Below are 19,688 nucleotides of genomic sequence, written 5' to 3' on the forward strand. Positions count from 1 at the left end.
CTTCCAGCTGTGGGAACTGAGATAGGTCAGGGTTGAAGCAGTAGAAAAATACATTGCCTAAACTCACATGGAGCTATAAACCAGAAACAATCAAGTATCCCATCACACAAACATCCCTGTGTTCCTAATTATTTTAAAAATGTATTTCAAGACCCAAAAGGTGAATGCTCAGGTAGTCAAATCAAGAGAAAATGAACTATGCAAGAAATTAAGATCATACAACAAAAAACACCTATATTCTTCCCACTTGTGCTAGGTCCTCTGAAATACAGAGAAGAGATTAAGATATGGTTCTTGCCCTCAGGTAGAATGCAGTCCAGCTGGAGAGACACAAGTAGCACATGTGAAATGCAAAGAAAGGACCTGGAAATTCTTACAAATGAATAATATGTGACTGAACTCAAAGACAGAGGACAAATGTGACACAGGGCTCAGAGAAAGGGAATAAGGAGAAAGGATTCATAGAAAAAGTGGCTTTGTTTGAGGCTTTGAGGAGGGGTAGGAATTGGGGCCAATGACTGGAAGGGGTTTGAATCCTTTGTAGTTTAGAAACTGGAATTTGTAGTTTAGAAATTGAAGCAACACTTTGGGTTGGGACAGGAGTGGGAAAGGGAGAGCTTGGGGAAAACAGGAACAAGATCAGAGCTGAGTGTATCATGGTTTCCTTTTTGCCAATTTACTCTGGATTTGGAGTGTATTTCCCTTCCTTTTCTTTAACTTTTAGTTTGGGAGATGATGATCACGTTAATGGTCTAATACCCACCAGCTGCTGCAGGTGAAAGCATCTGTCAATGTTTTAGTTGTAACTTTTCTTTAGTACAACAGTGATGTTTTTATTTTAAAGTCATCTCCCTAGTAAAATCAGTTCTCATTGCAGATACTGTCATTTCTCTGTATCCACACAGAGTTGGATCCAGGACCTCCTCAGTATATGAAAATCCACAAACATTCAAGTTTCATAGTTGGATTCCTCACCTGTGAATTCAACCAACCATGGGTGAAATTTTCCATTCATGGTTGGTGGGATTCATGGATTCAAAGCCCACAAATATGGAGGACCAATTACATATTTACTGAAAAAAAGAATCCAAGTATGAGTGGACTCACACAGTTCAAATCTGTGTTGTTCAAGGAACAAAACTGTATAGGCTTGAGTGCATCATTGAATGGTTCATCTAGGAGAAGCTGTGGGTCAGAAAGTGATCAGCCATTAATTTTAAACAAAATAGATGGAAACTGGGCTTCCCAAGTGGCGCTAGTGATAAAGAAACTGCCTGCCAATGAAGCAAACATAAGAGAGACAGGTTCAATCCCTGGGTCAGGAAGATTCCCTGGAGGGGGAAATGGTAACTCACTCCAGTATTCTTGCCTGGAGAATCCCATGGACAGAGGAGCCTGGTGGGCTATAATCCATAGGATCGCAAAGATTCAGACATGACTGAAGTGATAGCATGCATTAAGATGAAAACTAACGACAGTTTGGGAATGTCAATTCTCCAAAAATCAAGCGATTTCCATTAGCAACATGTGCACTATTTCCTCTGGGGATCTTGGAGGATTATTCTATAGAAGCTAGATCTTTGAGACCTTTCCAGGCATCAGTGAGCCATCATGACATCTCCTAGATTCCAATCGCTGCTCACCTTTGCAGAAAACTGGAAGAAATCTCGCTCCTGATAGAAGTAAATCATGGACAGTGCTAATCTCGGATTAATCTGAAAAGCTGAGTAAAGAAAAATGGATCTTTCTCTGAACCATTTCAATCCACTTATTCTTTGATTCTGTGTGCGTTTTTCCTTTAATATTTATTTCTTTGGCTGAGCAGTGTCTTAGTTGCAGCCCAAGATCTTCACTGCAGCACATGGGATCTAGTTCTCTGACCAGGGATCGAACCTGGGCCCCCTGCATTGGGAGCTCAGAGTCCTAACCACTGGACCACCAGTGAAGTCCTGTGCTGTTGCTTAAAACATCTATACACTTAGTTAAAAGTGGGTGGAAATAGGGGGAAAATAAACATACATTTATACTAATCTGCTTGTGAAAGTGAGAATTGCTCAGTAGTATCTGACTCTTCGTGACCCCGTGGACCATACAGTCCATGGAATTCTCCAGGCCAGAATACTGGAGTGGGTAGCCTTTCCCTTAACCAGGGGATCTTCCTGACCCAGGGATTGAACCCAGGTCTCCCGCATTGCAGGTGGATTCTTTACCAGCTGAGCCACCAGGGAAGCCCTAGTCTATAAATAATATAGATTCAGAGTTTTGCCCTCTGTCACATCCAATTTTAGGATATTTGGAAAGAAAGCTTTTACAAGATACTTGCAAACATTACTCAAGAGGTAAAATGGCTTCGTGGAACTCTCCTGATGGCTGGAAAGAAGGGGCTCTACAGAGGCACCCCACCCTGTCCCTTCTTTATTAACTGGTTGAGAGGACCGTGACCCTATGGAACTTTTGCCTGGAGTTCGTGGTTGTAACATTTGTTTAGATTTCTCTCAACTACCCAGTTTCTCAAAATGCCTCTCAGGGTATCTCAGGTGGCTTCGTTCCTGTCTTTGCTCAGGTAAGGTTGATGATCTAATTTAGGTATGAGCCTTAGGCACCTATTTAGATTTTCAGTTCTGCTTAAGGTAGAGGCACTAAGTGTTAATAAGTTTCAGGCAAGGAGGAGGAGAGGGGGAGGGGAGAAAAGGAACGGAGGTTGGGAGTGAAAGTGAAAGTTGCTCAGTTGTATCTGACTATTTGCGACCCCACAGATTTTTATACAGTCCATGGAATCCTCCAGGCCAGAATACTGGAGTGGGCAGCTTTTCCCTTCTCCGGGGGATCTTCCCAACCCAGGGATAGAACCCAGGTCTCCTGCATTGTGGGCAGATTCTTTAGCAGCTGAGCCATCAGGGAAGCCCTAGGATTAGCAGGTGCAAACTATTAGATATAGAATGGACAAACAACAAGGTCCTATTGTACAGCGCAGGGAACTATATTCAATATTCTAAGATAAACCATACAGAAACAAAATAGGAGAGACAATATATATAACAGTCAATTTTCTGTACAGAGAAACCTCCACAACATTGTAAATCGACTGTACTTCAGCAAATCCTTTCCTAACGTTTCAGGCAAAAACTCATACCTACAAGGGGAAGTTGTGTACATGGAGTTCCTTTTAATGTGAATCTGGAAATTCTTATGATGAAGATGGCCGTTTTAATGACTAAATTCAGTAGTGCTAAAAGAAACCCGGGGTAGTGGGGGAACACAGTGGTTTTCCAAAGAATTTAAAACTGACTGCCGCACGGTAGGCAAAAATCCAGCAGCACGAGCAATCTAAGCAAGAGTGACCGACACAGAAGAAAGCCAATATTAAGTGAACGAAGATAATTCACAAAATACTGCACAAAATACACAAAGTGCTGCAACACCCAATAAGGAGGAATATTCAACTGTGACAGCAAGTCCAGTGTGTGGGTGTTTCCCCACTCCACCAAGCAATTCTCTGATAACCAGCTGAGAGTCCAACTATTTACCTCAAGTCTGAACCCACAGCTTAAGGGCTCAGTCCTACAAGACCCCCACCCCAACTCCCACTCCCTGCAACCCCACAGATACTTCAGATGCCAACCATAAACCCCAACTGTCTCCTGGGGTTCTGACCAACTGGCTGTAGATGAGTGGTTCCCAGGACCCCCTCCTTGAGTTTTATTAAGTTGCTAGAACCACTCACAGAACTTAGAGAAATATTCTGCTTACCTTATCTTTGTTATAAAGAGGAACGGTTGAATGGAAGCGATACGCACAGCAAGGTGTGGGGTAAGTGTGAAGGACTCCCGTACTCTCCGAGTTGACCCTTCTCCCCCAGTCTCCAAGTTGGCCTCAAGATAGAGGCTCCTGTTTTGGAGTTTTTAATGGATGCTTTATTACATGGTCATGATTGATGATGTCATTGGCCAACAGTGATTTAACTCCAATTTTCTGTTGATGGGCAGGCTGTGTTCCCAGCTGGAAGGAATGATGCTGAAGCTGAAGCTCCAATATTTAGGTCACCTGATGTGAAGAGCCAACTCATTGGAAAAGTCCCTGATGCTAGGAAAGACTGAGGGCCGAAGGAGAACAGGGCATCAGAGGATGAAATGGCTGGCTGGCATCACCGATGAAATGGACATGAACTTGGGCAAACTTCAGGCGATGGTGAGGGACAGGGAGGCCTGGTGTGCTACAGTCCATAGGGTTGCAAAGACTCAGACACGACTGGGCAACTGAGCAATGACAACAAGGACTGAGTATTAATAATATATTTTTGAAAAGATCTGAAAACACCTGGGCTACTGAGCGCAGCTGCAAGCATTGATACTAGGATAATATAGACAAAAATAATACACTTTATGGAAAGTCTGCTGTATATCAGATACTTTGAAAAACATTTAGGGACATCATTAGAGGATCTGGGACAACCGTATAATACACACAGAAGTTAATTTCTGTTTACTAGAAGAAATGTAATATATATATAACACATGATAATTTTATTTTATTTTATTTTATTTATTTTTTAATTTTCTGTTTAGTTGATCTATCCAGAAGTGTGAGTGGGGTATTAAAGTCTCCCACTATTATTGTGTTATTGTTAATTTCTCCTTTCATACTTGTTAGAATTTGTCTTACATACTGCGGTGCTCCCATGTTGGGTGGATATATATTTATAATTGTTATATCTTCTTCTTGGATTGATCCTTTGATCATTATGTAGTGACCTTCTTTGTCTCTTTTCACAGCCTTTGTTTTAAAGTCTAATTTATCTGATACGAGTATTGTGACTCCTGCTTTCTTTTGGTCCCAATTTGCATGGAAAATCTTTTTCCAGCCCTTCACTTTCAGTCTGTATGTGTCCCCTGTTTTGAGGTGGGTCTCTTGTAGACAACATATGTAGGGGTCTTGTTTTTGTATCCATTCAGCCAGTCTTTGTCTTATGGTTGGGGCATTCAACCCATTTACGTTTAAGGTAATTACTAATAAGTATGATCCCGTTGCCATTTACTTTATTGTTTTGGGTTTGAGTTTATACACCATTTTTGTGTTTCCTGTCTAGAGAATATCCTTTAGTATTTGTTGGAGAGCTGGTTTGGTGGTGCAGAATTCTCTCAGCTTTTGCTTGTCTGAAAAGCTTTTGATTTCTCCTTCATACTTGAATGAGATCCTTGCTGGGTACAATAATCTGGGCTGTAGGTTATTTTCTTTCATCATTTTAAGTATGTCTTGCCATTCCCTCCTGGCTTGAAGAGTTTCTATTGAAAGATCAGCTGTTATCCTTATGGGAATTCCTTTGTGTGTTATTTGTTGTTTTTCCCTTGCTACTTTTAATATTTGTTCTTTGTGTTTGATCTTTGTTAATTTGATTAATATGTGTCTTGGGGTGTTTCTCCTTGGGTTTATCCTGTTTGGGACTCTCTGGGTTTCTTGGACTTGGGTGATTATTTCCTTCCCCATTTTAGGGGGGAAATACACACAGAAGTTAATTTCTGTTTACTAGAAGAAATGTAATATATATATAACACATGATAAATTTAAAAAGAAACTCTACAGAGCGCATAAAACAATCATTTACACGGTATATTGTGTTTGGATTTCTCTGTCTTCAGGAAAATGTCATTCTTCTGTTCCAGATGGTTGATGATGCCTGAAATCTGATGTTCTGATAAGAGAGGCATTACACCATTGTTTTTATGATTAATACTGATACTTAATGAGTTGAATTATAACGAGGTGAATTTCTTGGGTATCTTCAATGTTAAGTTTTATTTTATATTTCGACAGTTTCAGTCTATCAGGCTGTCTGTCTCCATCTGCCTATTTTATTTCAACCTGTGTTGTCAGAGATTTTAACAACTTGAAAACTATCCAAGTAGTTCTGGAAAAAACAGAAGCAGGTTACAAATCCCCATTCCAGGGCTGCAGTGCACACACAATTAAAAGAACAGGAAGGAAATTCCTCAACATGCTGATTCCATTAATAATGTCTTCTCTGGGTGCTGGGATCCTAGTGATCTGTATACACTCCCTGATACTCTCCAATATTTTCCAAAATGTTTACAATAAATATGCATTATTACTCACTCTTGAGCCTGTTATCAAAATTCTGTTTTGCATCTGGTGCTCAAACTATTGCACAATTGCACTCATCTCACACACAAGTAAAGTAATACTTAAAATTCTTGAAGCCAGGCTTCAGCAATATGTGAACTGTGAACTTCCAGATGTTCAAGCTGGTTTGAGAAAAGGCAGAGGAACCAGAGATCAAATTGCCAACATCCGCTGGATCATCAAAAAAGTAAGAGAGTTCCAGAAAAACATCTATTTCTGCTTTATTGATTATGCCAAAGCCTTTGACTGTGTGGATCACAATAAACTGTGGAAAATTCTGAAAGAGATGGGAATACCAGAGCACCCGACCTGCCTCTTGAGAAATTTGTATGCAGGTCAGGAAGCAACAGTTAGAACTGGACATGGAACAACAGACTGGTTCCAAATAAGACAAGGAGTACGTCAAAGCTATATATTGTCACCCTGCTTATTTAACTTATGTGCAGAGTACATCATGAGAAATGCTGGGCTGGAGGAAGCAAAAGCTGGAATCAAGATTGCCGGGAGAAATCTCAATAACCTCAGATATGCAGAAGACACCACCCTTTTGGCAGAAAGTGAAGAGAAACTAAAGAACCTCTTGATGAAAGTGAAAGAGGAGAATTAAAAAATTGGCTTAAAGCTCAACTTTCAGAAAACTAAGATCATAGCATCCGGTCCCATCACTTCAAGGGAAATAGATGGGCAAACAGTGGAAACAGTGTCAGACTTTATTTTTCTGGGCTCCAAAATCACTGCAGATCGGTGATTGCAGCCATGAAATTAAAAGACGCTTACTCCTTGGAAGGAAAGTTATGGCCCACCTAGGTAGCATATTAAAAAGCAGAGACATTACTTTGCCAACAAAGGTCCATCTAGTCAAGGCTATGGTTTTTCCAGTGGTCATATATGGATGTGAGAGTTGGACTGTGAAGAAAGCTGAGTGCCAAAGAATTGATGCTTTTGAACTGTGGTGTTGGAGAAGACTCTTGAGAGTCCCTTGGACAGCAAGGAGATCCAACCAGTCCATTCTGAAGGAGATCAACCCTGGGTGTTCATTGGAAGAACTGATGTTGAAGCTGAAACTCCAGTACTTTGGCCGCCTAATGCGAAGAGCTGACTCATTGGAAAAGACCCTGATGCTGGGAAAGATTGAGGGCAGAAGAAGAAGGGGACAGCAGAGGATGAGATGGTTGGATGGCATCACCGACTCAACGGACATGGGTTTGGGTGGACTCCGGGAGTTGGTGATGGACAGGGAGGCCTGGCGTGCTGCAGTTCATGGGGTCGCAAAGAGTCGGACACGGCTGAGCGACTGAACTGAACTGAACCATCAAGCATATCTTCAAGTTAGCACCCACTGGTTACACTGAGTCTCTGAAAAGTGGCTTTCACAAGGACCACACAGCAGTTGCTCCACAGCATGTGAGATGTTAGTTGCCTGACCAGGGATTGAGCCTGCAGTGAATTCTTAACCACTGGACCAGCGGGGAAATCCCCTGCCATAGAATTCTTTGCTTTTTGAAGCACCAACCAAAGGAGAGAGCATTAGTCAGGTTTGAGACAGTAACATTCATGGCACCTCATTCCCTGAAAGGCACAATAAAATGGATTTTGACTTTACAGGCCACAGTTATTAGTCTCATCTCTCTGAAGATTTATCTTCATGGTTGAATGTTGATGACTCATGCACACAGATACACAAACACACAGCAAATACAGTCATACACGCACACACAAACATGCCTCCACACGCAGAGAGGCACACAGAAGAGAGTTTAAATAAGCAAAGGCTCTTGATTTCGGTTGTCAAGTAAGAACTCATTCTGTATCCTGTCTTTCTCCTCCTATGGCAGTGTTCTTTCCAGTAGTGGCGGAATAGAATGAAAAATCTGAAAGTCTAACATGAAAATGGTTTTGCTTTCCTGGCATCCACATAGGTTGGTACCTGTAGACACATAAAACAGAGTTGGAACTGCAGGTGAAAAGAAACGACTTGTATTTTCTTTGGTCACATTTTGTTGTTGTTGTTAAATTTGACACATTTGAGACTACAACATTTCATGGTTGGTATTGACATGATCATTAGGTTTAGGTTTAATATTGCATAGCTGACTTGACCACATTTTCCCTTATTCAGCTTGGATCTTAATATATCATTTAGTGACTGTCCAGATAAAACATTTAATTTCAGGGATAGCTACTTCTAGCCACACTCGCTCTGTTTGCTTTGCCTCTAGGCATTCTCCTCATCTAGTAATGGTACCAGCTGGACACAACTCAATCTAAGATATGCAAGAATGTGGACTTAAGAAAACATTAACCCCTACCCGAGAATGGGCTCCCTGGTGTCCTGCAATACGGGAGACTTGTGTTTGATCCCTGGGTCTGGAAGATCCCCCTGGAGAAGGAAATGGCAACCCACTCCAGTATTCTTGCCTGGAGAATTCCATGGACAGAGGAGCCTGGGGCCTGGCTGGCTACAGTCTATGGGGTTGCAAAGAGTTGGACACGACTGAGCAACTAACATACACACACACCCCTAAGAATAACCCAATACATGATTTGCTGGAATCAAAGAACAAATGGGTAAGAATGTAAACCCTGGGACTTCCTTGGCAGTCCAGTGGCTAAGATTCCGTGCTCCTGATACCGAGGGCCTAGGTTTGATCCCTGGTCAGGGAACTAGATTCCACATGCCACAGTTAAGACCCAGCACATCAAAGTAAATTGAAAAAAAAAAAAAAAAAGAATATAAACCCTACAACTGAGATTCAGTATAGTATAGACAGTTATGAGAAATTCAATCGAACCTGATAGAAATCAGATTGCAGGGAGGAACTACAGGGCTCGGAGGAAAAGACATCAACATAAAGAAGGAATGAGCCTGGCCCAGTAACAGGGAACACAACTCGGAGCGAAGAGTATTTCTGAGTACGCTACATTAGAAAGCATCTCAACTCAGGCCCTTGAGGGTGACCCAGCGCCCTTGGAAGGAGAGGTCTGTGTGTTGAACTTCTGATTGCATCCTTTGTGGATGCTGGCAAGCGCCTGTGCTGGAAGATCCCCTACTGCCATAACCATCTCCCTACATCTTGAGTAAAAAATGATGATGCTAGAAAAGAAGGAAGTTGCTTGTATAAGCCAGAAGGGGGTGAACATCAGATGTATAGCAAAAAGAGGTAAAAATTCCAACCAGTGAACAGATCACCATAGAAAGCCAGAGGTCTGTGAAAAGGATGTGTAAAGAGGAATGGGAGGGTGGAAAGCCAGAAGGTTGGCATCACCCATTTTGAGCTGGTGTAGGTGGTATCAGGCTTCCCCGTGGCTCAATGACAAAGAATTGACCTGCCAATCCAGGAGACGCAGGTTCGATCCCTGGCTCAGGAAGATCCTCTGGAGAAGGAAATGACAACCCACTTCCATATTCTTGCCTGGGAAATCCAATGGACAGAGGAGCCTGGCGGGCTACAGTCCATGGCATTGCCAAGAGTGGGACACGACTTACTGACTCAACAAGAAGGTGGTGTCAACTGGGCCGAGAGCTAAAGCATAGTCGACTGATGAGAAGAGCCAAGGTATAGTCTAGGGCCCAAATAACTGTGAAACAAATTCCATATCCTATTTACAACTTTGTCTTTGAACACCCGCAGGAATACAACAAACAGCTACTCAGCAGAAGGAGATTATCAATATTATGAATATAGGGTCTGATGACTACGGGAATCTGATTTAGGACTAATAAGCTGGTGAGCTTAGGGGGCATTAAAAAGTTTTATTTATTACTTATACCTACACACAAATTCATTACATAAATATCATTTACAATAAAAGCTACACAACTTTATATATGAGCCTCATCTAAAACAAAGGTGAAGGTTTGCTCCACAACTAAAAGAAAAACCATAGAAATTTGAGAAATGGTACTTAATATGCGCACACAAATGTCAAATATATTACTTTTCTTAGACAAATGAATTATGTTCAAGAGGAAACCAAATGCATGTACAATAGAAAATGGCAATGATACTTGTTCTCTGATAGCTTTCATATCGTATGATTTTTTTAAATGATTTATTTATTTGTATTTATTTATTTTGACTGCACTGCGTCTTAGCTGTGGCATGCAGGATCTAGTTCCCTGACCAGGGATAGTACCCAAGGCCCTCTGCATTGGAAGCGCAGAGTCTTAGCCACTGGACTGCCAGGGAAGTCCCATATCACGATTTTCAGAGTTAATACTGAAATGGAGAATCTTGCCAAGGCCCCCACTCCTTGCGACTCCCCTGAGGCCAGAATGGCTTTAGGCCTCTTTGACAAAGAGTTCCTGCCATATGCTGCTAGGGAAATGGTATTATTTCCATTTCAATGAAGTGAATACAAAGAGCAGGCAAACAGTGTGAAAGTCTCCAGTTCATTAGCTTCCCATCACATTTGGGTCACATGCTTGAACTCTGGGGTCCCCTCCCAGTCGCAGTCTTGAGATCTGAGGCCTGCTAATTGTTCCCCCAGGGCTGTGTTCAGGCGACAACGCCACCCAGAACCAGAAGAGCCAGGCATCCTTGTCTTCTGCATCTCCTCTTTGTGTTAATAATTGGGTGCATCTTGAGGAAAGCTGGAAACCCCGGTGACAGCTATCCCCTTCCCTTTTGGTGAGATAACCAGCTCATTAAATCTAAATGTGAAAGGCATTTTATTCTGAAGAGTCACATCCAAAGATTTACTCGCCCATTTTTCACCTGAGTTCCCCCTCCTGCTTATGCCTTTGTATTCACTAATGGCCTTTCTCTAAGTTATATAATCCTGTCACGGGTATAAAAATATCACTCGGAGGCTGCTCATTGGGGCTAAATCACTCAGCCCTTAGCAGTGACAGGGCGAGTGTCTGAGCCACACCAGAGGCAGGAGGACAGCTGTCCCCTCTCTCTCCAATGTCACTGGGCTGAGGAATGTTGAGGTTTTAATAAGATCATAAAGCAGAGTGACAGGGACAGGCAGGATAGGTAGATTTCATTAGCATTCAGAATGCCTGGGATAATAAACTAGAGCAATTGAGCAGAAATGGGCAATTTGATCATTCAACATTTTTCAACACCAGTCCAAGCAGCTGGACCTGGAGAGGTTCCGCTGACTTCTCCGCAGGCGAGCCCACTGGTGATGCACAGGTGAACGCATAGCCATCATTTCTTCCCACCCACACTCCGGGCATGAGAGCGCTGATGGCGACTTACAGGCTTGGTGAGTGTAAATTGATGATCAGGAGGAGGAAGTCTTCATATATCTTTGCAGTGGAGGTAGCGGCCTTTGGCTGGCTGACTTTCTTTTATGGCAAAGGGCCAATGGTGATTGAACGAGCCCTGGTGCAATGAGAGGACCCCCCAACACACAGTACTCTCTCCATGCATGTGGTTTCCCTGTAGAAACTCCAATCCACTGTGAGACTAGCCTTTAATGAAGTTATTCTGATTAAGGTGCCGAGGAACAACTTTTCCAGAACTGTCATCAAACCAAACATTATTTTAATAATATAAAAACATAATATATACAATTTATATTGTATGAATTCAAACCTTGTGTATAAATTGATGAGACAGGACACCATCATTAGCAATCATGGAACTTTATATTTAATAAGACACCGAGTCATTTGAACTAGTATACAATTTTTTTGTCTTTGCTTTTTTGTTTGATTTTAGCGCTGTTTTGTTTTGCATTTTGAATGCCCTGGGTCTTCCTTGCTTTCTCCAGTCGTAGCATGCAGACATCTCTTGTTGAAACACTCAGACATATTTGCCCCACAGCATGTGGGATTTTAGTTCGCTGACCAGGGATCAAACCCCCATCCCTGCATTGGAAGGTAGATTGTTAACTCCTGGACCAGCAGGGAAGTCCTGAACCACTACACACTTCATGTGTACACACTTCATGTGTGCGCACATGCTTGTGTGCTCAGTCATGTTCTCATGTGTGTGTGCACATGCTTGCGTGCTCAGTCGTGTCCAACTCTGACACCATGGACTGCAACCTGCCAGGCTCCTCTGTCCATGAGATTCTCCAGGCAAGAAGACTGGAATGGGTTGCCATTTCTTCCTCCAGGGGATCTTCCCGACCCAGGAATCAAACCCACATCTCCTGCGTGTCCTGCTTCGGCAAGTGGATTCTTTACCACTGAGCCACCTGGGAAGCCTGAGGGAGCTCATATTTTCAGCTTAAATAGTTAAAAAAAAAACAAATATTCACTGCTGAAATTGATTCAGATATCATAACTTTAAAAACTTATCAATTCAACCATAGAGATTTTATGTATTGATGTATACTGGGGGATTATTAAGGCATGAATATATATTTGTATATAGGGGTGTATGTGTGTGTGTATATATATACACACCTATCCTTGCTCCAGTGGATCTTGCCGACCCAGGAATTGAACCGGGTCTCCTGCACTGCAGGTGGATTCTTTACCAAATGAACTATCAGAGAAGCCCATAAATACATAAACGTACATATATATGCATTTACACACAAATTGATTTCACCTTTCATGTAGCTTAATTGAGAAACTACCCACTCATCCAATGACCATGTCAACACATTTTGGAACTACTCTTTATGAATGTCTTAATAGTCATACTATTAAAATGAGCATTATTACTGTAAGTTGGAGAGTATTCTATTGCAAACAAATATTTGTTTTCTATTTTTCTCCTCCTCTCATTTCTTTTCTTTAATTCTGCTTCCTTTCACTCTCAGTTCTTCAGTCAACGGCCTCAAGAACCCACAGAATGTATGTATTGGAGTAGAAAGAATACCAAAAGAGACTCAAGAAGAACCTAAGAAATGAGGGCTGGGGAGTGGCAGACCCTGAGGGTCCTGGGGTTGTGAAATGAAGAAACTGACAGGGCAACTGATGGGCTCTGAAATTCAGAATCAAGTTCAAGTTCAGATTCTAATTGGAATACTCATAATAGTTTGATTCTTGCTAGCTTGACCTCTGAACAATAGTTGACTTATCTATAAAGTAAGGTTAAAAATTTAGTGATATTAGGGGATTATTATGAAGATGAATTGTGGGTGAAGCTCTGAAAGTGGCTAGACCCAGTACTTTGTGACAATCTAAGGGGTGGGATCAATTCTTCGGCTTGGAGAAGACTCTTGAGAGTCCCTTGGACTGCAAGGAGGTCCAACCAGTTCATCCTAAAGGAGATCAGTCCTGGGTGTTCATTGGAAGGACTGATGCTGAAGCTGAAACTCCAATACTTTGGCCACCTCATGTGAAGAGTTGACTCATTGGAAAAGACCCTGATGCTGGGACGGATTGGGGGCAAGAGGAGAAGGGGACGACAGAGGATGAGATGGCTAGATGGCATCACCGACTCGATGCACATGGGTTTGAGTGAACTCTGGGAGTTGGTGATGGACAGGGAGGCCTGGCGTGCTGCAGTCCATGGGGTCGCAAAGAGTCGGACATGACTGAGCAACTGAACTAACTAACTAGCTAACTAAGGGGTGGGATGGAGTGGGGAATGGGAGAGAGGTTCAAGAGGGAGGGGACATATGTATACCTGTGGCTGCTTCATGTTAATGTATGGCAGAAATCAATAAAACATTGTAAACCAATTATCCTCCAATAAAAATAAAATATAAAAGTGGCCAGGATGCAGTGTTTAGATCTGTTCTCTCCTCTATCTACCGTAAGTCCCTTCGTGGTCTTGGATAGGCTCAAGACTTCAAATATCATCCATATGCCAATGACTCCCAGTTTATCTCTCTAATACAGGACTCACCCTGAACTTCAGATCTGTATACTGAACTACTAGACATTTCTTGGATGTTCAATAAGCATGTACAATTTAATGTATCGCAAGTTGAGTTTTTTATCTTTATCCTTCATCAACCTCTTTTCTCTTGTGGTCAACCTCACTTGGGACAAGTCTGCCATCCCATTCCTCAGGCCAACATCCTTGGAGGCATCTTGGACTCCTCACTTTCCTTCAAACAGATCCCACTCATCTATAATCATGTGGAGTCTAACTTCAAAATAATTCCAGAACCCCATTACTTCTTAGTATCTCCTCTGCTAACAATCAACTTGTTATGGTTGACATTTATAGAATACTTCCCCAAACAATAGAAGATGCTTTTCCATTGCTCCTGAAGCATTTACCAAAGTAGACCATATATTGGGACATAAAGCACATCTCAACCATCAATAACTCATGCCTAAGGCACTAGCCAGCTTCCCTTCACCCATTCTGACCCACTATCTACCACACCTTCCATAGTATTACCCTGAAGGCAAATTGGTGGGGGTGATCAGTGGTCAACAAACCTTGTCTATAAAGGGCTGGGTGGTAGATGTTTAAGGCTTTGCAGGCTGCAGTCATGCTGTGAAAGCAATTGTAGATGTTAATAAGAAGAATGTGCATGGCTGTGTTTCAATAAAACTTCCTTTATGAAAACCAGTGCTAGGCCAGATTGGGACAATGCTTGGACATAACAGGGATTCCCCTTGGACTACAACAATGGATTCCACTGGGTTTGGTCAGTGGGGAAACATTGGCAAGAAATGAGAGGGAATGAAGAGAAGGTTAGCATCTGCAGACACCTGCAGGGTCATATTATCCTGGCTACATCCCTCCATCTAAGGCTCAGCTGACATCAAGCATCTCTCTCCAGACACCACTCTCTGTCTCTGGATCCTTCTGACAACTTTCTCCCTCATCCCTTCAAGCCGAGGGTGGCAACAAAAAATGCTCTGTCCCTTGTGGTCTCCCCACATCCAGCCCATTGTTCTATAATAGTCCCTTTACTAAACTGTTCAAATAACCCACTTCAGTGTGCCATGGTGTCCTCTGGGACCCTGGCTCTACACGTACATTAGAGCAGTAGCCCTGTGTGCCCCCTGCCTCCCTCTCTCAGTCCGCTTTTAGCAGAGCAGCTACAGTGATCACGCTAAGTCAGGTGGCATCTGCCCCTGTCATTCAACCTCCAGGGGCTCCCACAGCCTCAGAGTCAACACCAGCGGCCCTGCAGTGGTCTGCGGGTTCTGTGAGACCTGCCCTCTGCTACCCGTTCTCTCTCCCCTCACTTCCTTCCATCCTCCCCTCACTCTGTCCCAGGCTCCTGACTTCTTCATGGACACTGCAACCCCTCAGGCTTACTCCTGCCACAGGCCCCTTGCACTGGCTGTGCCTCCTGTCAGATATTCTCCCAAATATCCAGAGGGTTCCCTCCCTCACCCCTTGGCTTACTCCTTCACCTTTGCTCAAAAACAAGTGAGACTCCCACTTAAGACTTTATATCTCCCTTCTTCCTTTACTCCCAAGCCTGCTTTCCCAGCTATTTTATCTTACAGAACACCAGGTTCTGACTTAACTATATAACTTACTATCACTTGTTATCTCTCTCCCCATTATACTTAAGCCCCAGGAGGGCAGGGGTTTTGGTCTCTGGATACCTACAACAACATAGACGTTCAGCGCATGCTTATTGAATGAATACTGGTTATTTGTGAAAAGCATTTTGGACTTAACAGTTGGCAAACCTGGTCTGGAATCCAATTTTTGCTTCATTTTTCCATCTTTCCTTTCTCCCTCTCCTCACCACCCCCCTACTCCCTCTTACTTCTTCCATTCTTTCTCTCATAGCCCTTGAAAAAAGTGTCTGTTTTTATAATTGCACAGAAAAATTAAGAGAAATCTGCATGTAACAAAATCAAATACAATTCTCACTTCCTCAAACTTGCCATATTGATCTCAATATCCAAGGTTCCTTTCCAACTGTTACTGATATGCAAATACAACCTTAAAATCATGAACATAACACAGGTATTATTTTTTTGTTTCACCGTTTGGCTTAATTTTTCCAAAATGAAACTGGCTCCCCTCTCTCCCGTAACTACGATGCTTCTTGAAAAATAAATGAACAGCACATATAATGTGAAAAAAAATAAGAGATATTAAAACCTCACCAGCTGAGGTACCACCATTAGCATTTTGATGGTCACTCTTCTGTGAATATCATTATACATTTGTATATGTATGTATGTGTGTGTATGTGTCTGTGCTAATGTGGCTCAGTCGTGTCTCACTCTTTGCAATCCTATGGACTGGAGCCCTCTAGTCCTCTGTCCTTGGGATTCTCCAAGAAAGAATACTAGAGTGGGTTGCCATGCCCTCCTCCAGCGGATCTTCCTGACCCAGGGATCAAACCCAGGTCTCCCGCATTGTGGGCAAATTCTTTACCATCTGAGCCACCAGGGAAGCCCAAGCATACTGGAGCGGGTAGCCTATCCCTTCTCCAGGGGAAACTTCCTGACCCAAGGATTGAACTGGGATTTCCTGCATTGCAGGCGAATTCCTTACCAGCTGAGCTACCCAGGAAGCCCACTGGAGTGGGTCGCCCACATTGCAGGCAGATTCTTTATCGATTAAGCCATCAGGGAAGCCCGTGTGTGTGTGTATAACACATATTATATCATTTTTTACAGAAAGAGGATGGCATGATAAATGTTATCATTATTACTGAATCTATTTTAAAAATATATATAAAAGTGTGACTTCTCTAAGCAGGGGATTAATATATATATTATAATCATATATATATAATATGTAATATCAGGGTATTAATATATATTATATATATAACACATATAATACCAGGGTATTAATATACATATTAAACATGTGCATGCTAAGTCGCTTCAGTCATGTCCGACTGTTTGTGACCTTATGGACTGTAGCCTGCCAGTCTCTTCTGTCCAGGGATTCTCCAGGCAAGAATACTGGAGTGGGTTGCCATGCCCTCCTCCAGGGGATCTGCCCAACCCAGGGCCCAAACCCATGTCTCTTATGTATTCTGCATTGGCAGGCAGGTTCTTTACCAATAGTGCCATCTGAAAGCCCCATATTATATATGTATGCTGGTGTATAATATAAGAGTTTACACATAACATTCTTCAGTTTGCTTCATTTTCAAGTTGAGATTCCAGTGCTTTTTTTTCCAAAACAAAGAATTACAATCTCTCTCAAACTTGAGTATTATCAACCTATTTTAAAGTAAAAATAAAATTATTGTAAATCCTGAGTACTGACTTTAGTGATTTTGTTGAAATGTGACTTAATATATACTAATGTATAACTTAATAGGTTTCTTATGTTTATGATTTTCATGTAAAACCAAAGAAAGTTGATAAATTAAATATAGAAACAACACTGTAAAATCAATAATATTCAAATTAATAACATTAATTTAATATGATTCATGGTGCTGTTTTGATGAAACTAAATTGCTAACATTTGGTTTAATGATTGAATGATATAGCCTCGAGTTGGAGCCTAAATTTAATTTCTCTCAGTGTTTTTACTTCAATAATACAAAAATGTTCATTGTAATTGTGTTTTACAAATGAGTATTAATACCTTTAAGGCATTGTTGGCTAGCTCAAGTTAATCAGACCACATACTTAATCAAAACTGCCACCAATCAATTCATGATTGCAAATTTTAATGGAATTTCATTCTGTAAAGTTGTCTTATTCAATTACAGATCCTGGTAATCTTAGCATTGCTGCATTATTGAAATCTACTTTCAAAGAATCAATTTTTGCAAGGATTAGACACAGAAATGATCACCATTTCATTTTTACTACTACCTTACTGTTACTGTACTGGTATACACAGACGGGCATGTTTGCACGATGTTTGCTGACCATTTGCCTGTGGTCTGGACAGCTTTGGTACAGCTTTGGGTGTGTGATTTTGTAAGGCTTGAAATGGCTGCATTTGTTACTCATTTTCCTATTTGAATCAAAGTAAAATACTGATCTGTAAGGTGTTCCCTGACACTATTTGTTATCACTCGGCAGGAATAGGCTCACAAACTCAGCTTTGAAGTTACATGGCAACGTTTGGTTAGAAGATGGTCAACACGATGATAGAAAGTGGTATGTTTCATCACACAGATGATCACTATAACTAGGGTCTTCCCTGGTGGCTCAGTGGTAAAGTATCTGCTAACTAAACCCCAACTTAATGAATTTTATTAAAGATCTCACTGACCTGAGGGAATAAGGTTCTGCATCTTAGATTAGAAAACACATATATAAGGAGGTTTTAGAGTCTTCATGGATTTCCCTGGTGGCTCAGACAGTAAAGAATCTGCCTGCAATACAGGAGACACAGGTTTGATCCCTGGGACAGGAAGATCCCCTGAAGAAGGGAATGGCTACCCACTCCAGTATTCTTGCATGGAGAATTCCATGGACAGAGAAGACTTGTGGGCTACAGTTCATGGGGTTGCAAAGAGTCGGACACGACTAAGTGATTAACACTTTTTAGAGCTTACATAATTCTGGCTCAAACAATAGTTTCACAGGCTCTGCAAACATGGGTAATTTACTCAATCTTTCTGAACCTCTTTTTTTTTTCTTATTTGTAAAATGATGATCATTCTCATTGTTCACAGGAGAAAATGTGCACTGTGGAGTTTGTGGTGAGAACTTAATGAATTGAAACAGACCAAGTCCCTGGCCAGATCTGAGTGCTATGAAACTCTCAGTTGCTTTTACAAGCAGTGCATGGTGCAGCCTCTCGCCCCAGGGACAAAGCCTCAACAGTTGGGTTTACCAGGTTCCTAAATCACTGCACTGAGTGGGCAATTATAGACTTAAGCACCAGCCAGATATTAAGACCCAATTTTACAACCACAACATTATATAACTTTCCAACAAGCAAGGGGATAATCTTTTTGCATAGGACCAGTCCCTGATCTAATAAAAGCATTTCTCTTCTCTAAGGTTAAGAGCCACACTCAGTCCAGAGACAGCAGGCCAGTTAAATACGCATTCAAATGAGCTTCAACTCTCTTAAGGAGCAGTATTCAGGGCAAAGGGGGATGCAAGGCAATTAAAAAACTTTTATGGATGATTAAGTGTTCACACACATGCTGTGAGCAGCTTTCCATATCCAAAGGTAGTAAAAATAAGGACTAGGATTGATTGGGATGGCTTATATATACACACACATGCAGACATCTAAAGAGATTTTTCAATTAAAAAAAATTTATTGGAGTATAGTTGCTTTACAGTGTTGTGTTAGTTTCTGCTGTACAGCAAAGTGAATCAGTTATGTGTATATATGTATCCCCTCTTTTCTGGATTTCCTTCCCATTTAGGTCACCATAGAACATTGAGTTGGAGAAGGCAATGGCAACCCACTTCAGTACTCTTGCCTGGAAAATCCCATGGACGGAGGAGCCTGGTAGGCTGCAGTCCATGTGGTCGCTAAGAGTTGGACATGACTGAGCGACTTCACTTTCACTTTTCACTTTCATGCATTGGAGAAGGAAATGGCAACCCACTCCAGTGTTCTTGCCTGGAGAACCCCAGGGACGGGGGAGCCTGGTGGACTGCCGTCCATGGGGTCAAGAGTCAGACACGACTGAAGCGACTTAGCAGCAGCAGCAGAGCACTGAGTAGAACTCTCTGTGCTCTACAACAGGCTGTTGTCAGTTATATGTTTCATACATATGCCATCCCCAACCTCTCAATTCATCCCACCCCCACTACCCCT

At 41.9% G+C, this 19,688-nt stretch overlaps 2 long non-coding RNA genes across 2 annotated transcripts in view; one reads left to right on the plus strand and one right to left on the minus strand.

The window, feature by feature from the left end:
- Positions 1 to 3,972, minus strand: part of LOC147343746 (uncharacterized) — a 33,262-nt gene extending 29,290 nt beyond the window's left edge. Inside the window, exon 1 of the long non-coding RNA XR_015155965.1 lies at positions 3,751 to 3,972. This is a non-coding gene — a long non-coding RNA (uncharacterized LOC147343746). The remainder of the gene's footprint in view (positions 1 to 3,750) is intronic.
- On the plus strand, positions 2,151 to 5,172 carry LOC147343747 (uncharacterized). The gene is made up of 2 exons (XR_015155967.1): positions 2,151 to 2,563; positions 3,987 to 5,172. It is a non-coding gene; the product is annotated as an uncharacterized LOC147343747 (long non-coding RNA).
- Positions 5,173 to 19,688: the final 14,516 nt, after the last annotated feature.

This window comes from Bos grunniens, chromosome 27 (genome assembly GCF_055505025.1).
Source record: "Bos grunniens cultivar Pamir isolate PY7600 chromosome 27, Bosgru_T2T1.0, whole genome shotgun sequence".
In the NCBI taxonomy this organism is placed as follows: Eukaryota; Metazoa; Chordata; class Mammalia; order Artiodactyla; family Bovidae; genus Bos; species Bos grunniens.